We start from the raw sequence: 6,755 nt of genomic DNA, 5'->3' as shown, positions 1-6,755 counted from the left end.
ATTACAATAAATAAAAATTATAACTAAAAACATATTTAACTTGAGCCTTTAAATTAGTTTGGGCATTCAGCAACAATTAATAGTTTTGGTAGTGCCTTTGCCTCTGGGCCTTCATCCTTCTCCACTTGGGCCTTTAGCTTGTATTTGACCAGTTTCAGGATTCTCGTAGAGTCTTCAATCAGTCGATCCAATTGAATGCAATTATGCCCATCCAGTTGAATGTAATTGTGCCCAAGCATCAAATATCTACTTAACATACATCATATCATCTATAATCCCTCAAGCAATGAACCTGAAGCGCTTAGGCACTTATTATGTTTTACTTAATTAGTGAATTTATTTGGAATTTACTTTCCCTCAATTATTAAGACTGAAAGGCATGGACGTCTGCCAAACTATGTTTTGTCAATCTATTTGGACATTCTTCATAATTGTGACTATGTGGAGAGTCGATCAACATGTTAAATTTATTATAATTATTATCATATGCTTAAAAAGTCACTTTTTACACTTATTTATGGATCTAATGCAGAAAGTACTGACTTTCTGTATTGGTTGATTATCTATTCTTACACAAAAATCAATCTAAAATATTATAAATAACTAATATAAAAAAGTATTTCTTTTAGTAGTATATTTTGCTAAGTTTGAATGCCAGAGAACTTGTAAATTTCTCCCTAACATGCATGCAAGTCCGACATCTTGAACGAGAAAAGAATAAATGAAACTTTAAATGGTTGGGTCTTAGACAAGAAACAAAAATTAGTTCATACAAAATGTGATTCATTTAAATATATCTTAAGTTAGGGAGAAATATATCTTAAGTTATATTTTTTTAAAAAAAAATTGGATTCATTTAAAAATTAGTACATACATACAAAATGAAACTTTCTATATTATTTTTTTCACCTTTTATATTTTTTAAGAAATTTTTTATTTAAAAATATAAATATATCTTAAGTTAACAATTTAACACGGATTAATTTAAATATAATTTCATTAGTTCGAGTTAAATTATTTTATAAGCACCAGACTAGAATATTCACTAAAAAAAAATAGAACCATCTAAATTTTATATGATTTAAATCTGGCCCCTCCCGGCTCAAACTAAGCCGGATTACTTGGGTCTTGGGTGGAACTACTTTAATTTAATTTAATCCCTCCACTGTAGCATGCATCGCATAATTGGATTAATTAGTTAAATTAAATTATTAATGATTTTAATTAATAAATTTGACCGTATAGCTAAAGCACGGACTTAGCTGGACTAGTGTTCTGCATAGAAGAGAATCTCTAGGCCACATGCATGTCGGTATATAGTTGGCTCATATGAACCTTTGCGAAACATTTCATTGGCACCAGTTTTCTGAATAAAATGACACTTGGTTCTTTGAACTTGAAGCCTTTGAAGTTTGAACTGTAATGAATAATAAATAATCTTGAGCTTTTCCCCTCAACAAGCAAAACATGACTGCAAGAAATTCAACTTTTAAAATGATGATGGAAAAGAAGAAAAATAAAAATAAGAAACTTGAACTCCATCACTTATTAGTATAGTTGTGAAATCCGGTTCGGCACGGTCGATCAGACCGGTTCAACTGAGATCCAATAACCTAATTGGATCAGTTTTATATTAGATCGGTCACACAATTGATCTGAGATGATTCGATTAAAATCGATCGGTTAGGTACCGGATCTCAGTTGAACCGGTCCAACTCGATCGATTTTACAAAAAAAAAAGGATCACCTCTAGGATATCATTTTGATATCTCATTATTATCAATTGTTATTTTAAATTTTGGAATATGGATGAATTTTTCTTACTCTAGCTATATGCTTATATATAATAAATACATATATAATTTTAAATTTTTAATATATACTAGATTAAACCGGATTAATTATTGGCTCACCGATTGGACCAATAACCCATTATCTCACCTAGTTAATGACCAGACTGAAATTGACAACTTTTCTTATTAGTAATGATAATATACTTTAATTATGTTATTTCAGTCAATAATTTTAAAATTACAGTTTTGTTAATACTTATTATTTAAATTATATGAAAAAAGTTTTATATTAATCATATGTTATGGAATACGACACATATAAAATTTTTATAATTTATCTGAAAAATCATTCATAATTAATTTACATAAAATTTCATTGAAAATAAAGTGACTTTTTGCTATTAAAATGGTAAAGTCATTTAAAATTATAAAAATAATTTATATCATACAAAATTAATATTTAACTCAGGTGTATAATAATTTTCACTACAGTATATAATATTTTTAATAAGTAAAATAAATATAACTACTTATTTTATAAAAAATATAAAAAAGTAAAATAAAATTATTAAGCTCATGTACTGCTACAATTACAAATATTATATTATTTTTTATTTTTTAAAATTTTATATAATTTTACTGTAAATTAAAATATTTAACTTTTACTTTTATTTTATATTGATTTTAACATACTTATGACATACAATATTACCTAATATCATTAAAAATAATTAACGAAAAATTAATTGAAATGAACTAAAAAATTCACTCCTTTTGTGAATCGATCTATAACAACTAATATATTATACTATGATTAATTATATTGTATGATTATTTAAGGAGAAAAAATACCCGTATCAAAGAAATAATTAGTACATTTTATTATCACAACTAATAATATTAAACACCTATAACAACTCATCTTACAAAGTGTTAATGAAATATTATTTATCCATTAATAATTTATTTAAATTATTATTCGATTTTAATAGTTTTCTCTTGACTTTTATATTTTAAATTATTCGGATGAACAACTCTTTGGATGAAGGATCTAAAGAAGAATATTACAAGGATGATGAGTTGACTTTCATCTTGAGAAAAATTAGGAAAATATAGAATAACAAGAGTGGTTCATATGGAAGAACTCCTCTAAGAAGGTGTTCAAAGAGAAGAAAAATAGAAAAGAACTCCATTATATGCTATGAGTGTAAGAAACATGGACACTTCAAGTAAGAGTATTCGAAACTTGAGAAGTCCAAGGACAAGTACAAGAGTTACAAGTCCAAGTACAAAAATAACAAATATAATGAAATTGGGTTCAAAAGCTCTCTCTCTAACTTGCTTACTTGAAGCTACTAACTAACTCCTCTTATAGGAGTGTACAAATAACAAAATAACCGAAAAAAAGTTACAACTAGATAAAAGAGATACAACACAGAACATTGTTAATGAACCATCTAAATAAATTAACTAAACATACTGGATGATACATAGGTAGACTAGACTAGATGTGCTGGACAAAAGACAAATTCCAACATAGAGGGCAAGACTGGATGATACAAACAGTGTCATCCAATCAACTCTTTCAGAGTTGTCCACTCATTCTTCTAACAATCTCCACCTTGGTTGAATAAAAATTTTGAATTAGAAGTAACACAATTTTATTTCCAGTAATCTACATTAAGTAGATCCAAACAGTGTATGAACTTGCTTCAAGGAACACACTTTGTGAGCATATTGGTTGGATTCTCCTTCGCATCAACTTTCTAGACTGTAATCCTCTTCTCAGTTTGAATGAATTGGTTTTTGATGTCAATATGTTTAATCCTTTCATGATAGACTTGATCCTTGGCTAAACAAATTACACTTAAACTGTCATAGAAAATGATAGCTTTATCCTATAGAAACCTGAGATTTCTAATAAGACCTTTCAACAATACCTTCCTTTGTTGCTTCTGCCAGAGCCATGCATGCAGCCTTTGAAGTGGAAAAGGAAACTACGAGCTGAAGTGTCGCCTTCCAACTGACAAGAGAATTGCCAATTGTGAATGCATAGCCTGTCACAACTCATCTTGCATCCAAATTTGCAACGTAGTCAGAATTTGAATATCCAGCAAGGCCACAAGATTTGTCACCTTGGCCTTGATAGACCAATCCAATATCTGTTGTACCCTTAAGGTACCTGAATATACGTTTTATAGCTTGATAGTGTTCCTTCCTAGGTTTACCCATATACCTACTCACCACGTCGACTACTTGTGCTAGTTATTTGAAAACATGAGACTACCTACAACACTTGCATAAGGAACACAAGCGATGTATTTCCTTTCTAATTCTTACTAAGTGGCATTAACTTTAGTGAGATGAATGGACACTGTCAAAGGAGTACAAACTAGTTTTGCATATGTCATCCCAAAATGATTCAACACTTTTTTGAATGTATTCCTTCTGACATAAGAAAATCTTCTGACATAAGTACAAACTACCTAAAGTAAAATAACATGTTCGGAACATCATGCAACTAAAACAGAAACCCATACCCCACTGCCACATCCTATCAGAGCATTGTGTCCCGACGTCCTCCAACACGAGGTTCCTTAAAGCAATTCACCTAGCCATCTCCTCTAACAAACACAAGGTTTGAGATCATCATAGGATCCAAACACAAAGAACACACGGGGAATGAGTTATCAAATTTCTAAATAAAATACGAGTAAACAAAGACATAAGCAAAATACATTATGAAAATATTTATCACATAATTCAACTTAATACAATCCATGTCACTTCACCACTTTATCATTTAAAATTCATTTTTCAATCACCAATCACATTACACATGAATCACACACTTGACTCAAGACATAACAACACTCACCAATTTCATAATAAATAATTCACATGTGTTATGCAACAATTATACTAAGACTCAAGCCTATATGCAATGTGGTACCATGTCAGTGAAAAACAACACTAGGGTGCCTAGGAGTACATAACAAGATATGCCTCATAATGGGTATGTCAGGTTACTCTTACTAAGTGAAATCATAAGGTGACCAGTCAGGGTCACTCTGTTTTGCGAGAATGCTCCAACCATATGAGATCAACATAGACTTAAAGGAGTACTCAAATTGAGTGTATTTACCCCCAAAGCCTAGACCCCAAAGAATCCGTTAGGGTCTCACCTTTCTGATTAAAGTCCAACCCCTAAAACAACTTTTGAATGAATACATTGCTCATGAATTATAGAATACCCATGACCTTAGACTTGTTTTCAAACACGTTTAACATATTATGCTACAATTTAACACTTCAGGTTCCTAACTTCACTTATTTACAATCATATCGCATGTCCATAATTTAATATCTCACAATGTCAGAATTCACTGTCACATGTTCACGTGTATCTCACAAATTAAGACATGCTCAACTTGCTACTTATACTCAATCTCAATCACAATTTCATAATCCAAAAATGACATGTCATTACGCCTCAAGAATCATATACACATCACACAATAGTAATATATACATGGCATAAAACATATATATATATATATATATATATATATATATATATATATATATATATATATATATATATATATATATATATATATATATATATATATATATATATATATATATATATATATATATATATATATATATATATATATATATATCATACAATAACAATCTTTCAACATTTAAGGCATATAATTATTCACTTATTCATTCGGTTGATAGCAACCACACATACATGTATAGTAAAAAGGTATATCCTTACATTTCCTCCTAAGTTACTACGAACTTTGTAGAGTAAACTTACAAGTACTGAGGATGTAGTAGCCCTATTAAGTTCATACTTATCTTGTTTGAAAGCTAAGGGTGTGTTTGGTTTACATTTTCATTTTTTGTTTTCATTTTCAAAAGATTAGAATTCTGAAAGCATGTTTGGTTTGACTTCTTGTTTTCTGCTTTCAAGAAATGAAAACACTGAAAATGTATTTTTAGACCTCAAAATTAACCCCAATTTGATCCTTTAAGGATCCCTATACATGTTCACTCTAACTCCAATTGTGATAAACTCATCCCTTACCTCTAAGTGGGCTTAAGTGTATATTCCAGCAGTGATATCGGTATCTCTAGCAGTTTCCTAAGATTTCTCAAGCTTTTCCTCTAGTTGCTTTGCTAAGGTTTCCAAGCGTTAGAGAGAAGGAGAAGGGATTGGAGCATGAGGGCCATTTTTATCTCTACAAACATAATTTTGCAAATTCCAACGGTAGGAATGTGGGTACATGAATGCTGAAGGTGATGTCTAAATTTTAGGATAATCCAATAGTTAACAGTTCCAAGATCATAGTTTTACTAGGACAAATTTGGGTGTATGTGAGAAAAGAGAGGGTTTTGGGAGAAGAAGAAGGGAAAACAAATTTGGGAGGAAGAAAGAGTGTAGAGACGCATCGTAATTATAAAAATTGACCTAGTATGTCTTTATTTATAATTAGGTAATCTGAGCCTATTATCTACTATATTTTTCTTTATTTTATTATTTTATAAAAATGAACTCTATTTTACTCTTTCCTTAAATAAATATCCACTTAAAATATCCATTTATTTTCTAAAATATCATTTTATTCTATTTATTTTCTAATACTACTAAACATTTATTTTAATTAACAAAAACTATTTCCTCTCATTTATTTAATTTCTAAAAATCCTATTAATTTTTAAATAATTTTTTTTATTTTATGAAAAATGGGGTGTTACAGTAATAAATATATGTGGTAACCATCCTCCACCTTACTTTGATAGACATATGAATCATAGGGACTTATATTGTACCTATGAGAAACAATGAACTCATCCAATCTCTTGTACCACTAGTGTTGAGTTCAGATGTTGACGTTGCATTTGAAGTTCCTAATCAGTCTCATCAAGTGCTTCAAATAGTTTTTT

General features: G+C 29.6%; 1 non-coding gene across 1 annotated transcript; it reads right to left on the bottom strand.

The window, feature by feature from the left end:
• Positions 1–1,586: 1,586 nt before the first annotated feature.
• On the bottom strand, positions 1,587–1,713 carry MIR4383 (microRNA MIR4383). Its single transcript, NR_048711.1, has one exon. It is a non-coding gene; the product is annotated as a microRNA MIR4383 (primary transcript).
• Positions 1,714–6,755: the final 5,042 nt, after the last annotated feature.

This window comes from Glycine max, chromosome 2 (genome assembly GCF_000004515.6).
Source record: "Glycine max cultivar Williams 82 chromosome 2, Glycine_max_v4.0, whole genome shotgun sequence".
Taxonomy (NCBI): domain Eukaryota; kingdom Viridiplantae; phylum Streptophyta; class Magnoliopsida; order Fabales; family Fabaceae; genus Glycine; species Glycine max.
This window is presented reverse-complemented; position numbering and strand designations above follow the sequence as displayed.